The sequence below is a fragment of the Papaver somniferum genome, chromosome 8 (genome assembly GCF_003573695.1).
Source record: "Papaver somniferum cultivar HN1 chromosome 8, ASM357369v1, whole genome shotgun sequence".
NCBI lineage: Eukaryota > Viridiplantae > Streptophyta > Magnoliopsida > Ranunculales > Papaveraceae > Papaver > Papaver somniferum.
In genome coordinates this window covers 133731333-133755958 of record NC_039365.1, presented here as the reverse complement: position 1 = coordinate 133755958, position 24626 = coordinate 133731333, and positions in this window count along the sequence as shown.

The window sequence follows — 24626 nt, the reverse complement described above, 5'->3', positions numbered from 1 at the left end:
ACTTCATTATCGACACTGGTAGACGAACCACCCGAGGTGATGAAAATTCTCCAGACTATATGAGTTGGTATAACAACGTATCGCATCCTTTGGTTATCCGTGAAATCAAATCCAACACTACTGCGGCGGGTTCAAGTTATAATTGTATCATCAAAGACAAACTAGCTGGTTATGATAGACTGGTGCGTGTTCTTATATTTTTGTTCATTTTATATTATTCCTATAAATCTTAGGTAATTACCGTTTGATGTTATGTCATTACGTATAAAAAACGGGTGAATAGGTTCAAGCGTGTTTCCAAAATGTTAACTGCATGCCTGAAGAGCGGAGATCCCATGCCAGCTGAGAAGATCAAAGAGGCTAGAGACCTAGTTGATAATATGGATAAAGAAGATTATGCTGCCCAGTTTGGGGAGAAAGTCACGAAGAGGCATCCGCCCAAGGTGGAAGTATCAAAGACGGGTAAAAGAACTCGAGATTCATCGAGCGCTGAAGGTGCTCCAACTGAAGGTGCTCAAACCCGTGGTCGTGCAGGACTGGGAGGTAGTCACGGTCGTAAAATAAAGAAGAGCAGATAAATGACAATGATTTGTGTTGTACATTCGGAAGTTTGGGTAACTAAGTTTACTTCCGATTATTTCAAGTTCAAAATTTGAAAAGTATCAGTTTTTCCCAAATTCTGATTTTTGGGCCATCGTACATTCGGGACTTTACAAAAAAAAATTATCCTCCAAATATTACAAGTTCAAAACAAACCATGCCATGGCTCTAGGTGGTTCCAAGGGCCAATATAGAAGGTTAGACAACCCATATTCGGAAGTTTGGGTAACTAAGTTTATTTCCGATTATTGCAAGTTCAAAATTTGAAAAGTATCAGTTTTTCCCAAATTCTGATTTTTGGGCCATCGTACATTCGGGACTTTACAAAAAAAAAATTATCCTCCGAATATTACAAGTTCAAAACAAACCATGCAGGTTAGACAACCCATATTCGGAAGTTTGGGTAACTAAGTTTACTTCCGATTATTGCAAGTTCAAAATTTGAAAAGTATCAGTTTTTCTCAAATTCTGATTTTTGGGCCATCGTACATTCGGGACTTTACAAAAAAATTTATCCTCTGAATATTACAAGTTCAAAACAAACCATGCCATGGCTCTAGGTGGTTCCAAGGGCCAATATAGAAGGTTAGACAACCCATATTCGGAAGTTTGGGTAACTAAGTTTACTTCCGATTATTGCAAGTTCAAAATTTGAAAAGTATCAGTTTTTCCCAAATTCTGATTTTTGGGCCATCGTACATTCGGGACTTTACAAAAAAAAATTATCCTCCGAATATTACAAGTTCAAAACAAACCATGCCATGGCTCTAGGTGGTTCCAAGGGCCAATATAGAAGGTTAGACAACCCACATTCGGAAGTTTGGGTAACTAAGTTTACTTCCGAGTATTGCAAGTTCAAAATTTGAAAAGTATCAGTTTTTCCCAAATTCTGATTTTTGGGCCATCCTACATTCGGAACTTTACAAAAAAAAATTGTTCTCCGAATAATATAGTCGTGTTTAGAAATACCAACCTAATCGGTAGATAAAAATTTAAGTTCGCTACCGAATATCCTATTCGGTGGGAATACGTGTATCGTTAGCAACCGATTGTAGTGCATCATTGATACGAAACCTGAACGGCCATATTTTCAGAAACCTCAACGGCCATATTTTCAAAAATTAGAGCCGTTGGAACTATAATCTATATAAGGAGGGTAACCCCTCTCAGTTATTATTGAGTAAAAAATCAGAATGAAAAACCTTTTCAATGGCAAGTCCATCATCAATCGACAACATACTTCGAAGACGCAAGCGAACAACTACATCAATTGCAGCAATGGAAGAAGAAATACAAAAAAAGAACAAACAACCCAAAAAAAATCAAACCATCGTTAGTGGCAACGAAGGAGGAGGAAGAGGAAATCAAGGCTAAGAAGCGAGGTCAAGAACAATTCCATCATAGAGAAAGATTAAAACAAGTTGTTGAATAGACTGAATGGATAAAAAATTATTACATTGTGAAAGATCTACCCAAAGAACAGCAGGACGATCGTATATTTTGGATTAACGTTTCATTGGGTCCTTTTGTTGGTAAGTACAAGAAGTCATGCCACAATTATGAACCATCCCATGTTTCTTCAAGGGTGCACCATGTTATAAAATTGTGCACCGAGTACAACCGTGTTCTTGCTAGGCACAGAGACGACAGGTTTGCGGCACAAGATGCTTATTCCAAGTGGAGAGGAGAGTCGTTTCTACATTTCGAAGCCGCGTTGATTGTTGCATCTCGGACTGGGAAAAAAGAATAACAAGTGATGTTTGAGTGCTGTAAATTCAAATTTTTAATATTAATCGGCGGTTTGATAAAATATGGAATTCCCGAATATGATTAATCGGATTGAAGTGTTATAATACTGTTGTTCCGATTACATAGTTTCAAAAAAAATTATAGCCGTGCCTCGAAATACCCACCAAATCGGTAGATAGATATTTAAGAGTTCTACCGATTATAATATTCAGAATCAAAACGTGTATCATTACCAACCGATTATAATATTCGGAATCAAAACGTGTATCAAAGAGCCCGATTCCTACATTCGGGAGACAACATTGTATTTTTTGCGACCGATTAAATCATATATATTCACAAAAAAGTTTCCAAAAAACTTGTACAAATTACATGTTCGAAAAAAAACGATCAAACATCGTCATCATCCGAGGGGATCAATTCGAGTAACTCAGCGGGAAAGTTGTTGTCAATTCGAGTAAACCGATAAAATGCATTTCATTCACAAATGCCATTACGATTCTTCTATATTTAACCGACTCGTCGCAAGCCGTTCTTGTGGGTGCAAACGTCATGCTAAGTCCATACATAGGAGGAACAAAGAAATGTACCACGCAATTCAAAACGTCCGCTAGGAGATATCCAAATTTAGGCATTGTCATCCATTACTTGTATCCGATTGTCTTCAATCCCTTTCGGCACTTCACACGCGCAACTAAGTCTTTGAACTCTTGTTCTTTGTCGTATCTATATCCTCGCCTCATCATCTCCATATAAAAATCCCTGTCCTTCACTAGTTGTACCGCCATCTTATTTCTTAAATATTGGCATTGGGTGACATCTTCGATATCCGCCTCTCTAAAGTAACCCATTTGTTCCGTAGCAACGTGAAACCCATAATTTCCATCCCCATCAATCTCGTCGGTCGACAAAACAAATGGAATGATAAGTGGAGGGACTTGTTCCAAATACTCTTTGTACATTGTATATGTGGATCGATTTGGTCTTCCATTAAGATCTCTAGGGCAACGAAGAGTACCTTTGTCCTCTTTTATAGTAAGAATTCCCATTGGTTGGGTTTGTTGCGAGGCGTTCATTTACTCAACAACTTCTTCGACAACATTGGGTTGACTTACTTCAGAAGGCTCTGTAGAGATCTTTGGCCTTACTTGTCGGGTGGTTGGTCCACTTTGATCATTTCTTGGACGACCTCTTTTCTTAGGTTCCGGCTCATCTTCAAATTCGGCTTCCGGACGCTCGTGCCTAGACAATATTCTTTTATTAGACAAATACTCCTTCAACTCTTTTCTTTGGATGGTCCTCGACACTTCGGTGTTCGGCCTACCGGTGTTCTTTTGCTTAATAGGTTCATCAACCTCCCTTAAACAAGGGTGAAGGGCTTCCTCCAAATTATGCATCAATATTTGCTTTTTGGTGCCGTTTGATGTAGCGTAACGTTCGGCTATTCGTGCACCCAATTACGACTCCAAGAAAGACGGACCATCAACTACCGGGGTGTTCGGAGTGAAATTTAATTGCTTCCAAAATGGATGAATATCATTGATGTCAATCACTTCAACATACGTACCCAACTTATGACGACACGGGAGTCCAATACCCATCATATCCTTGCAAACACAAACCGTATTCTCGTCATCATAAGTTTTATATAACTTCAATTGTTTCATCATGCGATTTATTGCCCATCTTGAAACTTTATGAACAACTCCCCTTAGAAGCAATTTTTCCTTAATATGTTCCATCGGTAATTGGTGTACACTAAATTGCATACATTTCCTAATCTTTACGAGATCACGATTGGTGAATTCATGGATTGCTTCTTGGATCGACACAACTCCATTTTGACTACCAATTAGTATTTTCTTTAGTCGACTATGAGACCCCTCCGCAATGCTTGTCGCCTCGTTCTTGAAGTTACGATATTCATATGTCCATGCAAACACAAACCTCTCCTTAATCGTTAACCATTATTTTTTACAATACTCAACCGGTTTTGGGTAGTCCGTGCCGTATTCATCCTCAAATTTCTTCAAGTTACATTCGTAAATTTCCTCGGTCATCGACCAAACGATTTGTCCCATGCTTTCATGAACATTTTCCAAATAATTCCATCCTCCTTCAACTTTTCTTCAAATAACCTATCCTCTTCCTTACGTTCTTCCACGGTTAATTTACTAATGCGCTCATCCTCTTCCTTTGACCTCTTGGTACCATTCCTTGGTCTTTTAGCTTGGAAATGATGATGGCAATTGGTTTTGAGATTGCATTGAATGTACCACGTACATTGCAAGTTTTGGGCTTCCGGAAACACTACCGTTATTGCATGCATTAAGGCTTGATCGTTATCCGTTACAATAACTCTTGGAAAATTATCACCGTTATAAATGGACCTCAACGTCTCCAACATCCAAATAAAACTCACATTGTTCTCATGATCCATTAAACCCCATGCAATCGTAAACGTGTTTTTGTCCGAAGTATGGCAAGCAATGTTCAACAACGGCATGTTATACTTGTTTGTCTTATAAGTAGCATCTATCAACAAAATTTTATGAAAGCATTGAGCCAATTGGATCATTTCGGGATGTGCCAAGAAAATACGAACCACTATACCATCCTTTTCTTCACTTCTCAAGGTGTAGCCGTGTAACTCTGATAACCACTCCGATTGTTGCATGACCGTTCTACCATCCCATTCAGTCCTTTTGATCGTAGCTAGGGCCGACTTAATTGTAGACAAAGAAGACAAGTTGTCGGGGCCGTCCTTTATTTTACTTAAGATCTCACTCGCTTTTTGGATCCGCGTAAACCTCACCGTCTGCATTTGATGTGGTTTTAACTTGGCAACCATTACATGTCCAATTAAATCCAACGGATCATCATGGTTGTGACAACCGTTATCAACTTTATACATTTTATACTCTTTACCTTTAATACCATCGGGCTTATAGAAGACAATCTTAAATGGGCATCCTATCTTCTTGGTATTGCTTCGGTATTTCCTATTCGTCTTCCGTACGTACTTACTATTCTTTCCCTCGTGACTCTTTCGCGTCCCACCTCGCTCACAAATCATTTCAAATCGAGTGTCACTAACATGATTATTTTGAACTACCACGCACATGTTATCTTTTGCCTTGTTCATAAGTCATTCCTTTGCCTCCTTCTTACTTCCAAATGTCTAAACGTGCATAAAACAAAACAAATCTAATAATCATAACCATTTAACATATAAATTGTGAAAAAAAGAAAAGTAGTAATGAGTATACCAAATCGTTTGCATAGTATAGGGAAGTGTCGGGCCTCAAATAGAAATCATCAACAAACTCTTCAACGACCTGCATATGAAAGCAACAAATTATTATACAATAATCGGAGGTTATTAAATAAGTCAAACTGCCGAATATACTATATTCGGAATCCTATCGGTTACCCAAAATACCCGATTTATGCAAATGAATGTACACAGTTTACTGAGTGCAAAAAATGATATAATCGGAATCTAAAATATATAGTAAAACAGCCGAATATAAATAACCGGGAGATAACTTTAATCGATAAACATCCGATTTTTAAGTTTTCGGAAATTTTATTTTGAGGCCACTGTTATATTCGGCAGTCAAATAATGTTAAACTATTACCGATTGTAAATGATAAGAATACTGAGTTTTGAAATTTTTTGGGGAATTCGTTTTTGGGGCCATTCAGAGGTAAATAACTCTACATAACTACCGAATGTAGATTTTTTTGGAAAACCAGTTTGGGGCTTTTTCTCATATTCGGCAGTAAACTACTATCTTGGAACTACCGAATATACATATTTGGTACTCAGTGTGTTATATTCGTAAGTTTATTCGAGAAATTATCTACCGAATCTGGGTAGTTCATGGCATTCAATGCATGCAATAATCGGTTTTTCTTATTTACAAAAGCACACAAACGCATGCAAATCGAGTATTTGAGTTTCTTAACACAATACCTGTGTTTTACATGCATCGTTAGCTTCAATATCAGGCGATTCTCCATTTTCTTCCATGAAAGGGTCGTCTAGGTTTTCCTCTCCACAAAAGTTTGGATCATTCAACATATACCCCAAATCGTCTTCTCCATGATTCTCACATTCTTCTTCATATCCATCCATTTTTGTAGTGATAAAATGTGTTTTCCCTTTTTTCCTTCACCTTCTTCTCTATAACTCTAACAACTCAAAAATGAAAAAGAAATGGAAAAAATGAAACAGAAAACATTCTAATACTGCACCGACTACAATCGGAAGTCTGGGTAAATTTTTGTCCTCCGATTGAAATCGGAGGATAAAAATGTTATCATATCCTCCGAGTATATAAGTGTAATTTTGCCATTACGAATTACGCGAGATAAGGGTTGGCTACATTTTCCCTTTGGGTGACCTTTTTTGTTTTATTGTTGGCCCCTAAATCCTTTTGAGTGGCCCCTAAAAACGCGAGGCTTTTTAAGTCCTCATCCTTCGCCACTGAGGTCTTATCAGTTTGTGTTCGTGTGTCCTCGTAGGTTTCCACTTTCCATTCTTCTCCTTTCTAACAGATTTTGTTTGATCCGGGATGTGAAAGAAGACAATGGGCGACTGAGGAAGTAAAGAGGGATGTCTTTTTTGACCCCAAATTTTTATCAGGGCTGAATTGGGGGCTCTGGAAAAATAACTTGGGACCCCTAGCTACATGACAAAAAAAAGGTTATGAAATAGTAATTGGGGGTTATCCCTTATCTCATTTTTTTAAAATGGATAAACTACCTCCAAATCATTAGTGTTAATGGAGTTGATTGGTTGTTAATCTTATTTAATTTGATTTTAACCTTTATTTTTTCAAATTTTTTGTTTGCAATTTCTTTTTTTAAATTTTTTTTGCCGAGATTTGTATGGAAAATCGTCATGGAGGTGAAGTGTTTCATTGACGACTCTCAAGAGTCGTTACTATTTCAAAAACGACCCTCAAGAGCCGTCATTGTTTCATTGACGACCCTCAAGAGTCGTTAATGATAGAAAACGACCCTCAAGAGTCGTCATTGTTTCAACGACGACTCTAAACAGTTGTTAACCCATATAAAAGAGTCGTTATTATCTTCGGAGAGTTATTAATGGCGGAAATACATTAAAGGGTCGTAATAGTATTGAATAAGACCATGACGACCCTTTGATGTATTTTTCCGGAGAAGATAACGACCCTTTTATATGCAATAACGACTGTTTAGAGTCGTCATTCAAACAATGACGACTCTTAAGGGTCGTTTTTCAATCATTAACGACTTTTGAGGGTCGTCAATGAAACAATGACGACTCTTGAGGGTCGTTTTTGAAATAGTAACGACTCTTGAGAGTCGTCAATGAAACACTTCAATACCACGACGATTTTTCTTACAAATCTCGGCAATTTTTTTTTAAAAAAAGAATAACAAATAAAAAAATTAAAACTAGAAAAAAAAAATTAAAACTAAAAAAAAATTAAACAAAAATTAATAGGTTGACATGTGTCACAATCCCAAGGGTTGGGGTAATCTAGTCTTTTCATGGTATTTAGACACCCCTTATCCTCTTCCTATGGGTGGGGATAGGAATCTAGGGCAACTAATTATTTTTCCAGGGCCCCCAGTTGAGCCCTGATTTTTATTTTAGCAAGACCAAAAGCAAATAAAAATTGTAAACCTTAACCGAGTATTGTCGGCACGTCTAATGACGATGAGCAGCCCCGTTCTTTTCCCAGTTGCAAGGATTTTCTTGACCAAGGGAATATCGGCATTAGTCCAGATGCATAAAGGCTTTTTTATGCGTTTGGCCGTCTTTAAAGACTCACATCTACCTACTTTCCATAGGAAATCAGGCTTGGAGAAAAAGAAAATCATTATCATTACAAAAACGAGGGGCAGTTTTTCACTACATATATAGGACACATATATATAAGATTATGTTAATAATAAGGCTAAGTCCTATGGTCTTCTAATCTAGCATCTAGATTGGCAGCTATAATAACATCCTAAGTCCTATGCCAGTGGTAATCTAGCATGCTAGTCGCAGAACCAAATAGCGAGGTTGCGCTGAATCGTTCGTGAAACTTTTTTCTGCTTTTTGCTGAATGGAACTGCGCTTGACCAGTCAAATTGGTTGACTGCGCTGAACCATTCCGCGGCTGCGCTGAACCAAACAGCGCAGCTAAATTCCCCATTTCACCTACAGAACTCGATTTCTTCTTCATTTCTTCTCCATTTCTTCTTCGTTTCTTTCTTCGCGAGAACTGCATGTTTGATTCAATCTTGATTTTTTCATCATTTCATCAATTCGCTTTGTGGGTTTGATCAGCATCAAGATTGGAATCGTTTGAGGGTGGTTTGGTTCGATCCGTCCACAAAATCGATTGGGGTAAGAATTTAAAATTTCAGGTTTTAAATTTTTTTTAATTTTTTTTAATTTTTGATTATGATGATATTTTGATGAAATTGATGATTGATATTAGATGATATGTGTTACAATCCATGATTGAAATTGATTTTTAGAATTTTGGGGGTTTAATTTGATTATATTTGTGATAAAAAAAATGAAATTTTGATTATTTGTAATGAGCATAGAACTACTTCTCCTTCGTCCCTCACACCAAAATCAATTGGTTCTCTTATTCTTCTTCTACAATTTTGTTCATACAAAATATGTCACACTTTCAACCAAAAGAGGGTGATGCACCAATTACTGCTTGGATTATAGCAAGCAATGATCCGATTAGAAGAAAAGATCAAAAAGGTAAAGAATTTTGGAAGAGAATTATAGAAGAGTTCGCTAAAAGATGGCCTAGTGATGGAAACAGAGACAAAAAGTCATTGCAATCAAGGTGTAACACGTTGAGAGCCGAAGTGAGGAGATATATTTCACATATCAGACCCTACGTCCAGAACATACCTACGGGATTGACGGAAGCCGATTATATAAGCACCTGAAATATTTTCGATTTTTCCAAAGAGCGAGACACTGATACATTTTTTTCCCCAGTACCGCAAAGGCAAAATGAATTATGAAGAAGAAGTTAAGAGACCTTGGAGACATGAACTGGTTTTTCATCTTCTGAAGACCTATCAACCAGACTACAATCCAGAAATGAATAATGATGATGGACCTACTCAAAACACTCAACCTACTCAAGACACTCAACCTAGCCAAAACACTGAAGTTGGTATTTCCGCTCCAGTAGGTATGGATGAAGATTTGGAGGATATGGCAATGTTTGGGAGCTCACCATCCACCCCTAGTTTTGAAACCTCAGACATATCGCGTAGAAGACGTTATTTCGACGAAATAGATGATGTTAGAGGTGCAGGGAGAGATTCTTCCAAACAAAGGGCTCATGAGGCTAAAGCATCGAAGAGAGCAGATGAAAAAATGGATAAGCTCATAGAACTTCTTGAAAAAGCGCAAACACAAAGGGTTTCCAAGTATGAAATAGAGGAAGAGTACAAACCCAACAAACAGAATCTGACTTGAAGATCCTACGCCAAAATATGAATGAAGTAGAGGATTGGGAGAAAACGCTCTACCAAAAATGGAAGAACGAGATTTTGGTCCGTAATGGATTAAAACCTGTCCCCTAAATTAAAATGATTTATTAGTAATAAATTAAGTTATTTAGAAGATCAGTTTTAAGTTTAATTTAGAAATATAATTATAATTTCAATGTACTTTTTAAATTTCTTCAAAAAACATTGTAACCTTGTTTTGCAATGTAATGAAACAATTCCTTAGTTTCGTGAATTTTCAAAATTTGAAACAAACAACCATTGGAACAAATTGTCAAACATTTCAAAATTCAAAATTTGAAAACGTATTTGTTGGTGGTGTAACAGGAGTGTGAGAAAACATGGTTAAATAAACATTTAATTGATGATGGTGTAAACTAGGTGTGGGAAAAAAATGGTCAAACTCTGGTGGCGCGTTTCCATTCAGCGCAGAGGTGTTGCGCAATAGCATTTTTCGCAGACTAGCTGTGATGTACCAGATAACGTGGAATATTCCACTTTGTGCTGAACCAAACAGCAAAAAGTTGATTTTCTCCGCGAACCATTCAACAAAACTATCTCGCTACTACTTCACATGCGAGGTATATCTAGAGAGAGGGGTAGTGTTAAAAAAATAGACAACGTTTTTGAAAATGCGGGGGGTCTAACAACCACACCTAACAATTCGTTTGGCAATCTGAGATGACTTATTTCAATATACTTTCTAGAGAATCAACTAGATAGTCAGACTCAATCTAGAGTAAAGTATATCAAATAGTTTAATATCTCTAACTCTTAACTCAATCCGCAATCAACAAATAAAAATCTGTGAGTCCGATTGAATATAAGAGGAGTAACTTGAACGGTACCAAATACCAATGTTCAAGTGTCAATCAATTTAAATAAACAACCCACGGTCGGGTATTCTAATTGATAGAACTTAACGCACAACCTGTGATATTTCAATTATATAACAAAATATAATGTGGAAAAGAAATAACACAGACACCAGAAGTTTTGTTAACGAGGAAACCGCAAATGCAGAAAAACCCAGGGACCTAGTCCAGATTGAACACCACATTGTATTAAGCTGCTACAGACTCTAGCCTACTACCAATTAACTTCAGACTTGACTGTAGTTGAACCCTAATCAATCTCATACTGATTCAAGGTACAATTGCGTTCCTTACGTCTCTGATCCTAGCAGGACTATGCACTTGATTCCCTTAGTTGATCTCACCCACAACCAAGAGTTGCTACGACCCAAAGTCGAAGACTTGATAAACAAATCTGTCCCACACAGAAAAGTCTATAGATTGAATAAATCTGTCTCCCACAGAAATACCCAAGAGTTTTTGTCCCGTCTTTTGATAAATCAAAGTGAACATGAACCAATTGATAAACCAGACTTATATTCCTGAAGAACAGCCTAGTATTATCAATCACCTCACAATAATCTTAATCTACTAGCAAAACAAGATATTGTGGAATCACAAACAATGAGACGAAGATGTTTGTGATTACTTTTATCTTGCCTATCAGAGAAATTCATCTTGAGTCAATTATTTCAATTGTACTCGATACGATAGGATCGGGCAAGATCAGAACACGCAACTATAAAGAAAATAGTTGGGTCTGGCTTCACAATCCCAATGAAGTCTTTGAAGTCGTTAACCTACAGTGTCTCGATAGAAACCTAAGGTTAAAACTTAAAAGAGAATCGACTCTAGTTATGCAACTAGTAACACACAAGAGGTGTGGGGATTAGGTTTCCCAATTGCTAGAGTTCTCCTTTATATAGTTTTCAAATCAGGGTTTGCAATCCAAGTTACCTTGGTAACAAAGCATTCAATATTCAACGTTAGATGAAAAACCTGATTCAACCAAGCTAATCTCTTTCAACCGTTAGATTGAACTTATATTGTTACACACAAATGAAATGTACCCTCATTTAGGTTTACGTAACCGTACCTAAACGTGTACACCATGTTGGTTCACAAATAGTTAACAAAGGTTAGCCATATGATTACTCTCATATCAACCTTGTTCATCTTAGCCATAACTAGTTCATATGACTCAAATGAAACTAGTTAAAGAGTTGTTCAATTGTTATATTCTCATAGAATTATACAAGAACATAACTGAAGCAAAATCGGTTTGATTCACTCTAATCAATCATGAACATTATAGACACGGTTTCCAAAGATTGCATTCCTTATTATATAAATGTTTATGTTCATGTTTAAAACCGATTTTAGAACTTTAACCTTCAAGTATGCAAACGAGTACGCATACTTGAAATACCCGGACTAAGATTGAGTAACGCCAGTACGCAAACGGGTACGCGAACTTCAAATCCCAGCATAAATTCTCAGACATGAACCTGTACCCCAGTACGCAAACGGGTACGCATACTTAGGTTCCCGGATTTCTCAAACCAACAGGTACGCAAACGGGTGCGCATACTATGGTTCCCGGACATGGATTACATATGTGCAAGAGTGCACAACATGGCATATCCAAAAATGGTTAAGTGTTCTAAACTCTTATTTCAATCATTGAAACTTTCTTAGAGGATGACAGTAGCCGTTTTCACACACTATTAACATCAAAGAAATTTTCAAGTTATTGAAATAATCATTACGAAACATTCCAAGACACCACCAAATAATTGTATTACACAAACCATGTAAGATGTTATTCAGAAATTTTCACATGATATAAGATGAAATTGGTCGAAGCGAAAGCTTGCCAACACATATATCGAGAAATATGTAAGCGAGTTAAACTCAGCTCGAAATCTCAAATGTGTATATAGAAAACTATATCGTAATACGACATATGTCTGAATATAGGAGATAGAGTAGAAATAGACTTTCCAAGTGATAAATGAGTTTAAGTCTCCACATATCTTTTGTTGATGAAGTTCCACAAGCTCCTCTTAGTAGTTCTTCGTCTTCAAATGATGAACGCCGTGAAAACTAAACTCAAGTACACAATTTATGTCCTAGTCCGAGACATCTATAAATATGCAAGAAATCAAGACTTATAGTTTTGATCACTAACATTGACAAACATGCTTGAGATAGCAACGCATGCGAGTTCGACCGAGCAGTGTTCTAAGATTTTATTTTATTTTATATTCTGCAACGCTTTTTGGTTAATCTAGCAGCCAAATCTAACCCATAGGACTTAGTCTAAATACAGAAGTAATGGGAACATAACAGGTGTAATAGACGTTAACACCAGATAACAGACAACTCACGGAACACGAGTGTAAGAGATAAAAGCCAATAAAAGACCACTTTTATTTTCATGACCCTCCCGCAAGTTGAAATACAGATAACACTTTCAACTTGGACTTTAGAAACTCAAATCTGGGAGCAGCAAGACCCTTGGTGAAGATATCAGTTGCCTGGTCCATAGAAGAAACATAATTAACCTGCAATGATTTAGAATGAACAAGTTCATGAACAAAATGGAAATCCAATGCCAAATGTTTCATACGACTATGAAACACAGGGTTAGAAGCAAAGACAATGAAGTTATTATTGTCACAAGAAATGGTAGGTGAGTCAGGAAAACACATGGAAATCTTTGAGCAAGTATGCAGAAGTCAGAGACCTGTACTCAGCCTATGTAGAAGAACTTGAAACTTTTGGTTGCTTCTTAGTAGACCAACTCACTGGATTAACACCAAAGAAAACACGATATCCACTAATTGATTTTATATCTGAGGGACTCCCAGCCCGATGTGCATCAGTAAAGCCTTGAATTGTAGTAAAACCCTTGGTGAAGAAAATACCATGATCCAAAGTACCTTTAATGCATCTCAGAACTCTCTTATCCGCAACAAGATGAGAAGTAGTGGGAGCATGCATGTACTGACAAATTTGAATCACAACAAAACGAATTTCAGGCCTTGCCCAGGTGAGATGTTCTAATGAACCAACAATAGACATATACTCTGTTGGATCTGAGAGAGGATCATCATCGTCTGGCAACAGCTTGAAAGCAACATGACATGGAGTATTACAAGGTTTTATACCTACCAAATTAGTCTTAGTTAAAATATCCAAAGCATACTTGGTTTGTGATAAAAACAAACCATTATCATTCCTCTAAACTTCCAACCCCAAAAAGTAATGCAAATCACCAAGATCTTTGACAGGGATTGAGATGACAAATTAGCAAAAAAAAAAAAAATTACTTATTTTATTTATTTTTTGATAAGAAGAGAAATTTATTAAGAATGAAGAATTTACTGTTCAAAAATATAAAAGAAACCCCAAGAACATAAAAGTTAACTACAAACCAAGTTATAACTAAAATCCTAAAATGAATGCTAATTACACTAGTTGTAAAAAGCCTTTGTCCCAAAAAAAAAACTCCAAGAATTGATAACCCCGTACACTAAAAGACCAGGCCCCCAAATAACCCAAACCCAACGCAAAATTGTTTGAGAACTAAACCCAATTGCAAAACCTAAATGAAAGCCTAACACAATCTTTCAGTGACTGCATACTCCATCACCACTTTCAACGCCATACAGCACTGCCGGTCGGCATCAACTACCGACCAGAATAACTCTTCCAACAAACATAGCTACACAATTCTAACCTTGGTGATCGGATTGTTGTGGTTGTGGAAACCCATCATTTTGAAGACAAAACCTTAATAACCAGGATTTTTTGGATATCCTTGACGATGATTCAGAGATTTGGAAATGTTGGTTCTTATGGATAGCTTAGTGGTGGATAAGAAGCTGGTTCATGAGCATGTCCATAAGGATAACTCATATTTAATAAGAGAATGGACTAGCACTAGTGCACCACCATCAAACCACCAAACCCCTGAAGGCGAAATCTAGAGCATTTCATTATCACCATCATCTGTAATTAACGTCAGCGTCGGGATACGTGATCCAAAAAACACCTCTTCCTGCAAGAAGGTGATAGATCCACGAAATAAATATGAACCCACCATCTTCAAGCTTTGATGAAAAACAGAGATGTAGTGGAAAAACCTATTGAAAGGCAAAAATAAGAGACGGGAAACGCCAGATCTCTTCCCATCACCTAAAAATTAAAATTAAACCGTAAATAACACCATTACCAACTTTTTCTTACTAGAATAAGGGATAGCACACCCTTTTCCTTCACATGGAAGAAGTAAATTAATACCCAAATATAAAAACGTCGAAGAAAAGGAAAAACATATAAATCTAATCTAAGCAACTCTCCTATGATCTTATCATAGAAAAAAATCATTGGAGAGGGGTACGATGACGCTAGAATAATTCTATCACAACGAGAAGGAAAAGAGGCAGTGATAATAATGTCATCCATATAAACCAAAATAATGGTAATCTGGTCACCCAACTTCTGAACAAACAGTGAAGGATCTGATAAAGAAGGTACAAAATCTCGAGCAACTAGAGAATCAGATAACTTCCCATACCAAGCTCTAGGAGCTTGTTTGAGACCATACAAATACTTCTTGAGCTTTCAAACAAAATCATGATAATCTTTATCAACATAACCTTGTGGTTGAATCATATAAACATCTTCTTTTAAGTCCCCATGTAAGAATATTGCTAATATCCAACTGTTTAATTCTCCAATCAAAATTCACACCAAGGGATAAAACAACTATAATAGTAATAGTCTTAACAACAGGACTAAAGGTGTCATTATAGTCAACTTCTTCCACTTGTCTAAAACCCTTAACAACTAGTCTTGATTTATATCTTTTTTATAGTACCATCAGGATTAAATTTAATTTTATAGACCCATTTACATCCAACTAAATTCTTAGAAGGATCGGGAGCAACCAAATCCCAAGTGTCAGCATTCTTTAAAGACAAAACTTTTTTTCTCATGGAAGTAACCCAAACTTTCAGATTTCAAGATTGAGAATAAGAACTAGGTGCTTGAACAGATAAAGAACCAAGGTAAGCTGTAGGAAGAACAAATTTGTTGGCAGATAAAAGTTTTTGTTTGAAAATTCCACTCTTACCTCTAGTTTTCATACAATAAGAAGAAAAAATAGAGGTATTTATGGAAGAAGGATTTGAAGAAACATCAGATATAGGTAAGATAGTAGAAGTATTAAGAGAAAATTTAGGTGAAGTAGTAGAAGTAGATATCTTGGGTAAAGTAGCAGAATTGAAGTCCAAAGATTCAGGTACAGAAGGTATGTCAATTTTTTGAACTTTAGAAAAAGAGAAGGATTCTTCATGAAAAACAACATGCCTAAAAACATAAACTTTTCTAGAACTGATATCAAGACACCTACATCCTTTGTGAGCAGAGTTGTATCCTGAGAATACACACTGAGAGCTTCTAGGTTGAAGTTTATTACTAGTATGACGCTTCAACTAAGGAAAGTACAAACAACCAAAAGTTTTGAGGAAAAGCTAATCATGTTTTTCTTGTTTTTCAAAAGGACTAGAAGTAGGAGAAGCTTTTGTGGGAAGTATGTTAATGAAAAAAAAAGGTTGTGGAAAGAGCATTAAGCCAAAATTGAGAAGGAAGAGAAGATTGAATTAAAAAGGCTGTAGTGATTTTTATCAGGTGTCTATGTTTGGATTCAGCCACATCATTCTGCTCAGGTATGTGTGGACAAGTGATTTCATACACCGCACCATATTAAAACATAATTTCCTTGAGAGCATTATTCAAAAACTCACCCCCTCCATCTATTCTTATAATCTTGATATTAGTGTTGAGTAAATTTTCAGCATATGATTAAATTGATGAAAGACAGAAGTAAACTCGGATTTAAGATCAAGAGGATATATCCAACAAAATTTAGAAATATCATCAATGATGTTAATATAATCTCTAAAACCATTAACAAAATTGACATGAGTTGGTCCCTTAACATCCATATGTAGTAAATATAAAAGAGTAGTAAAAACAGAACTAGATCAAGTAAAAGGTTGTTTATGACTTCTTCCAATTCGACATTCAATACAAGAAACAGGATTATTCAAATGATGAGTAAGTTGTAGGTGAAAACACTAGGGGTGCCAAAATACACCACCAAATTTTTCGTAGGCAATCTGTATGGAAAAACTCAACACAACTCCGAGAGTAAAAACTCAATCAAGGAAAGTGTCTAGAATTCTCTCTCTCTCTCTTGTTGTTAGAACGTTTACATAACTGAATTTGTGAACCTAATTACAAAGAGAGTTCTTAGACGGTACCAAAGACCAATATCCAAGGATCAATCAAGTCTTATCCAACAAACTAGGTCAGACCTATACATTGTGATTGATCAACGCACAACCTGTGATATTTCAATTATAAAGATAAACAATATAATGCGGAAAAAGAAATAACACAGACACCAGAAATTTTGTTAACGAGGAAAACACAAATGCAGAAAAACCCCGGGACCTAGTCCATATTTAGCACCAGACTGTATTAAGCCGCTACAGACACTAGCCTACTACCAATTAAATTCGATCTGGAATGTAGTTAAGCCCGAACTCAGTATTCCATTGATTCAGGTACAGTCGCGCTCCTTACGCCTCTTGAATCCCAGCAGGACTCTGCGCAATTGATTCCCTTATAAGGAGTCCCACCAACTAAGAGTTTCTTCAACTCAATTGAAGACTTTAAACCAAATCCTCCTCCCACAGATTAATCCTAAAATTGATTTCCTGATTTACGATCTAAACAGATGTCAGATCAAACGAAATATCCAGGTGATGGAAATCGATAACAACTTGACAGAAGTCTGGCTATCCTCAAAATCCAAACTTATGCAACCCGAAGTATAGCCTATATTATTATTCACCTCACAAGTATAAAACTTGCGGAATCACAAAATCTGAGACGAAGAGAACTTTCATGATTACTATCTATCTTGATCGTTGGAGCAAGCTCTTAAACAATCAAGATCAGGATACTCAAGTTATCAAGATTAAAGATAACTGGACCTGGCTTCACAAATCCCACTGAAGTATTTATAGTCGCTAAACCCTAAAAGGGTTTCTGGAGAGGACGAATCTAGATACGACTAGGACACACCAAAAAGTAGTGTAAGGATTCAAAAATCCCAGTTGCAAAGAGATCCCCTTATATAGACTTCAAAGCCTAGGTTGCTTTAGGTTTAAGATAAGATAGCTTTGGAACCAAGCAAACAATATTCACCGATAGATGAAAGCTTTGAATCTTATTCAGATAAACAATATATACACTCTGGTTAGGTAAACCGTAACTGAACCGTGTATAAAGACTATGTCCAACATCGTTAGCCGAAGCTAGCCGATTTGAACTTTAAAAGCTTAACACTCATTTTCATATTCACAAAGACATAAATCTTAAGTCATAATCATGTGATCAAATAAGTCTAGTGTTAATTAAAGAATTGATCAAATGAAAATCATCTCATAGAAATTATTTAATCGCAATTGAATCATAAACGACATAGTTGGTAAATGTACTAGGTACAAATACTTGAGTCGTTCGTGAGTCGGCTGAGTCACAATATGCGGACCAGTTTGCAAACTTATAAGCATAACCGGGTTTCGAAGTTGACAGAACTTTTTCAGTTCGCGTACCGGTTTGCAAACTTAGTTGAAACTCTAAGTTCCGGAGTTGGCAGAACTTTTTCGGTTCACGTACCGGTTTGCAAACTTAAGACTTTTATTGGTTCCGAAGTTCACATAACTTTTTCAACTTGCGTACTGGTTTGGGTACCAAAATGGTTCTAAAACATAGAACCGTATTGGCTCGCATACCGGTTTGAATACTTTAACCCGATTCCCTTACCACAATTCCAAAATGGTTTGCATGAGAATATGCATACATATCCGGATCACGAAACAAACATATTTTCCAATGATGTGCATACGAGTATGCTTATCACACAAATATGAAAGTCGATATATAGCTACTCCGATACATGTAATAGGCTTCAGACATGTAACAGTTTTCTCAGTTTGTAAGACTGATAACACTATCTTGTATTTCGAATATAGTAGTTCTATATTTCTCTAAATCAATTCAAGACATTCCTGAATAACATAAATGACACGTATCACTGTTCCAAACTATTTTTGAGTGATAAACTTGAATCATGATTTGATTCCGAACAATTAATTTTTCTCCACCGAAATTGATCAAGTATGAACAAATGTTCATTAAGCTTAGTCATTATATTTTGAGAAATTCGTAAACTAAATAATTAGTTCTCGACTCGAAATTCTTGTCTATACAAGCTAGTTTAATTAGTTATGCAACAATCATCTCAAGGATATAAAAGTGAATATAACTTGAGAAATAGGTGGTTCAGTCTTTTGTTGATGAAGTTCTCCGAAAGATTCGGTTGATCTTCGCCTTCAAACGGTAGAACGCAAATGATGACTGGCTCGTTCCTCAACTACACTATCATATACCGAGACTTAACTAATTGTAGATGATATAGAAACACTTGTGAGTTCGACCGAACAATGATTTAATAGTAGGTATTTGGAAATTCTTGTGAATGGCTGAAAAGAAGGATGCGTCAGTCTCCTATACCAAATGGCTGGTGAAGCTTTAACACATGAGAGGGCTTTATTTGGTGGGTGAGAGAGACTGCACTAGGATGTAATGGTGTGTGAGAAAGACTGCACTGAAAAGGTTAGAGACCATTCCTACTGGGTCTTTGGAAAAGAGTCTTCCCTGATCTCAGGTGCTTTATAGTAAAGTCATTTGAAGTAAATGTTAGAGAACAATCATTGTCTGTGGTAAATCTATGAACACATATAAGGTTTTGAGTGGCATGGGGAACATAAAAGATTTTATTGAAAACAAAATCATGTGAAGGAACAAACACTAAAGATCGGATCCAGAATTTAGAACTTTCATACCTTCACCATTAGTTGTTGTAATAGATATATCACCAGAAAAGCCGAAAATTGTAGCATTACAAGTAAGATGGTGTGTGGCTCCAGAGTCCATGAGCCAAGGATTTTGTCCTAGACTATTTGTTGAAGTATAGCCTGAAAATTTCTAGGTGGATCCCTACCTTGGTAAGAAAAATTCATTTTTTTCCAACACTCATCAGCACTGTGACCATATTTCTTGCATATCTGACATGTTGGTCTATCTCCAGAGTGAAACGACGAGGCTACTAAGTACACTACAATATTTTTGATATAAACCTATATGTGTTAGAGCACTGCTCGTTCAAACTCGCAAGCGTTGTTATCTCAAGCTTGTTTGTCAAGTTTAGGTGATCAAAATTATAAGTCTTGATTTATAGTCTACTTATATCTATGTCTCGGATTAGGATATAATGTGTACTTGTGCTTTAGACTTCACGGTATTCATTGATTGAAGACGAAGATCTACTGAGGAGAGCTTGGAGGAACTTCATCAACAAAAGGTATGTGGATACAAAAACTTATTTATCACTCAGAAGTCTATTTTATTCTATCTCCTAATGAGACCAAGTCATATAACTAAATAAAGTTTTACATTGTACACATTTGATATTTCGAGTTGAGTTTCACTCGATTATATATTTCTCGAAATATGTGTTGGAAATCTTTTTGCTTTAACTACGTTCATCATCATTCTTGACGAGTTTAGTTGGAAGTAATTTATTTGTTGGAAAATAAATAATGAGTCAAAAGATGATCATGTGAAAATCGCATAGTAACATCTTACATGATTTGTGTGAGACAGTCATTTGATGTAGACTCAGAATGTTTCGTATTTGTGACGCCCCAAATACTAAACCTGCTTAGCTCATATGATTACAACCTAATTGAATCATTCAAACCAGATTACCGATTTTAAGAATCATAACAAACCCAACTCTCTGATATCATAAAAATGAAGTCTTTCAAATGTTAAGATTACAATAGTGTGTTGTTTACAGATTAAATAAAGAATACTTATATATAATAAAAGATACACATCAACACTAGATTCGATAAAGCTCTAAATTACGGAACAGATGACTTTGTGTCCCCCATATCCTCTGATTACTGAAAACTGAAGTGGGAACAAGTGAGCACATCATCCCAAAAGGGTGCTCAATGAAAACAAGTAACTCTCAAGTAATCACTAGTATGCTTAACAGTTCTAAAGAATATAATTTGAAAGAAACAAGAACGAACTAATCATTCAGTTATTTATGAAACATGAAGCAAGTGTTATTCTAACCTCGCCAAAATCATTGGAGAAGATGACGCGAGAACAACCCTAGTCAATAATAATAACATCGTCCACACAGAATGCCCATACAAACCATGATTCAGAATCTTACTATCAACATCAGAAAGTTAGACGAACAAGTATAATATGCACACGAGTGATTTCTCTCAAATAAAATAGTATGTATAATATCATAACGGATGAATTACCGCCCTACTAGGTAATATTCAAACGGATGAGTTATCGCCCTACTATCTTATTAAGCAATAATATTCAGACGGATGACTTACCGGCCTACTAATGAAATGTTTATAATAATATTTAAACGGATGAATTACCACCCTACTAAATAATATTATCGACGGATGAATTACTGCCTTACTTAACTTAGCTAAGAGCCGTGGGGAACACAGACACTCCACACAGGGAAATCTCACAATGCATATCAAACACAACACATCATAGCAACAACGTACATACAGATACAACATATACGTCATATTCAAGATACAAGAAATAGAACATCACAGTATACGCTATCAGGCACTCAATAGTAAAGACTCATCATGCTCGCAGATAAAAGAAATTTTAATGATTACAAGAAGGTTACATAGTCCCCACATGATTTGATGACAAGCCATGCCTACCTTGAGATCCATTATCCACTGGTTCATTCTTTGAATCGATCATTGTTAATAAAGACTAACAATTTATTGATTTTCCAGAACTAATTCAGCTTCAGTAACATCACCACCTCACTCGGTTCATCTATTCGCCAAGCATGAGAAGAAACGCTCATACAGAATCAACCTCACCTTCATCTCTCAAATCGACCAGAGCAGAGGGACAGGGAAAGGAAAGAGAAAAAAGAAGGAGAAGAGAAAAGAAGAAATAAGAATAAAAGAAAGAAAAAGAAAGAAGATAAGAGAATGAATTCTCTTCGACACGTTGGTGATGATAAAGCCAAAAGAAAATACTGAGGCACCCGCGTTTTGGATAAGGGCATCCAGGCCGGTCTTCATGCTTGTCCGATGATATCTTCTTCGTCCGGTATCCGAATGACACGTTCGAGTAATCTGTTTCGCCTAACTTTTCGAGACCTATACAATGATACTAGTTTCGTATCTAAATCGTTGTTAGACTAATTTCTAATAATTAACATTCATGTTAATCTAATCGATTCATTAGCGGCTAAGACGTCTCTTGATCATCGCTAGACCAGTCAAATAGCGTTGACGAGCTTGAGGGTCTTTACAGTATTGATCATTCGATCACTTGAAAATTACTTATAAGCTAATAGTTTGTGTGAGACAACTATATTCATCTTCTAAGGACGTTTCAATCATTGAAATGGGAGTTTATAACAACTAAACTATTGTCTGGATATAGCATAGTATGCATACTAGTATGCAAACTGTTGTAGTATGATTCAGGTTCGGAAACCAAGTTTGCGCACCAGTATGCGAACGGTTTTAACTGTCAAAGTTCAGAACCAAGTTTGCGTACCAATATGCGAACGGTTTCACCTGAGTTAGGTCCGGTACGACAGTATGCATACCCGTTTGCGAACTGTCGGAAAAGGACAAAGTCCGGAACTTAAGTTTGCGTAACCGTTTTGCAAACTAAGTTGGTTTAAGTTATAAAATAGGCTAAGTATCATTTCATACTCATGAACAAATACATTTATATATTAAGGAATGCAATCTTTGCAAACCGTGGCTAAATGTTCATGAATTGATTCTCTTGAATCAAATCTGATTTTGTTTCAATTGTGTCTTGTATACTTCTATGAGAATATAAAAAATTGAACAACTCTATGAGTAACACAATTAGATTCATTTAATTATCATTTTATCTAGAAGTGTTAGATGAATGTGGTTAATATAAAAGTGTTCATATGGCTAACTTCGGTTAACTATTGTTGAGCCAACTCAATAAACATGTTTAGGTACGGTTACCCATATCTAAATGAATGTATATTTCATTTGTGTAACAAGCTAATACCATCTAACGGTGAAGAGATATTGCTTTGGTTTTAAGCAAACATAGCTTGAATCTTAAATCAGGATTTCATCTAACGGTGAATATTGATTGCTTTGTTTCAAAGCTGTCAAACCCTGATTTGAAGACTATATAAGGGAGAACTCTAGCAACTGGAAAACCTAATCCCGCACCTCATGTGCGATACTAGTTGCGGCTCGAGTCGATTCTCCTTTAACCTAGGTTTTTTCTAAAACCATTATAGGTTAACGACTTAAAGACTTCATTGGGATTCTTAAGCCAAACCCAACTATTTTCTTTGTAATTGCTTTTTTTGATCGTACTTGTTCTATCGTATTGAGTACTATCTTCTCTAAGATTTTCTCGAGATTTATCTCCGATAGGTAAGATATAAAAAGTAATCACAAAGCTCTTCGTCTCATTCTTTGTGATTTCACAATAACTTGTTCTACTACCATATAGTTAAGTTATTGTGAGGTGATTGATATTTCTAGGCTGTTCTTCGGGAATATAAGATCGAATTATCAATTGGTTCCTGTTCACCTTGATTTATCAAAAGACAAAACAAAACTTCATAGGTATCTATGTGGGAGACAGATTTATCTAACAGAATAGACTTTTATGTGGGAGACAGATTTGTTTATAAAGTCTTCGACTTTGGGTCGTAGCAACTCTTAGTTGTGGATGAGATCAGCTAAGGGAATCAAGTGCGTAGAGTCCTGCTGGGATTCAGAGACGTAAGGAACGCGACTGTACCTTAATCGGTGTGAGACTTGGTTAGGGATCAACTACATTCCAGTCCGAAGTTAACTTGTAGTAGGCTAGTGTCTGTAGCGGCTTAATACAGTGTAGTGTTCAAAACTGGACTAGGTCCCGGGGTTTTTCTGCATTTGCGGCGGTTTCTCCGTTAACGAAACTTCTGGTGTTCGTGTTATTTCTTTTCCGCATTATATTTGTTTATATAATTGAAATATCACAGGTTGTGCGTAGTTCAATCAATTGGTAAATCCAACCTTTGGTTGTTGATTGAAACTGATTGACACTTGAACATTGGTCTTTGGTACCGTTCAAGTTGTTTCTCATAATAATCAGGCTCACGGATTCTGTCTGTTTGATTTGCTGATTACTTTGAGAAACAAAGATATACCTTTTGGATATATTTCCTAGATTGAGTCTGACTGTCTAGTTGATTCTTTAGGAATTATGTTGGAGTTATTCCATACAGATTGCCTAACGAAATATTGGGAGTAGTTGTTAGACCCCGGGTTTTTCATAGAGGATCAATATCAAGTGTTTTGGATTAACGTACATTGTTTTTACTATTATAACTAAATTAACCAATAATTGTAATTGCGTAAATTAAAAGTAAAAACACAACAAGGAGTAAACCGCAAATTCAGAAAAACCCCGGGACTTAGTCCAGTTTTTAATACTCTCATAATTAAGCCGCTATACAAAGACACTACCAACTTCGTATAGTTGAGACCAAGTAAACTACCCCTAGTTATTTCCTCAGTATCCCTGCGCCTAGAACCAATCTGACCAATCCACATGAATCCTACGATAGAGTCTACTATCTTAAGTTACTTCAGTCTCTCTGAAGAC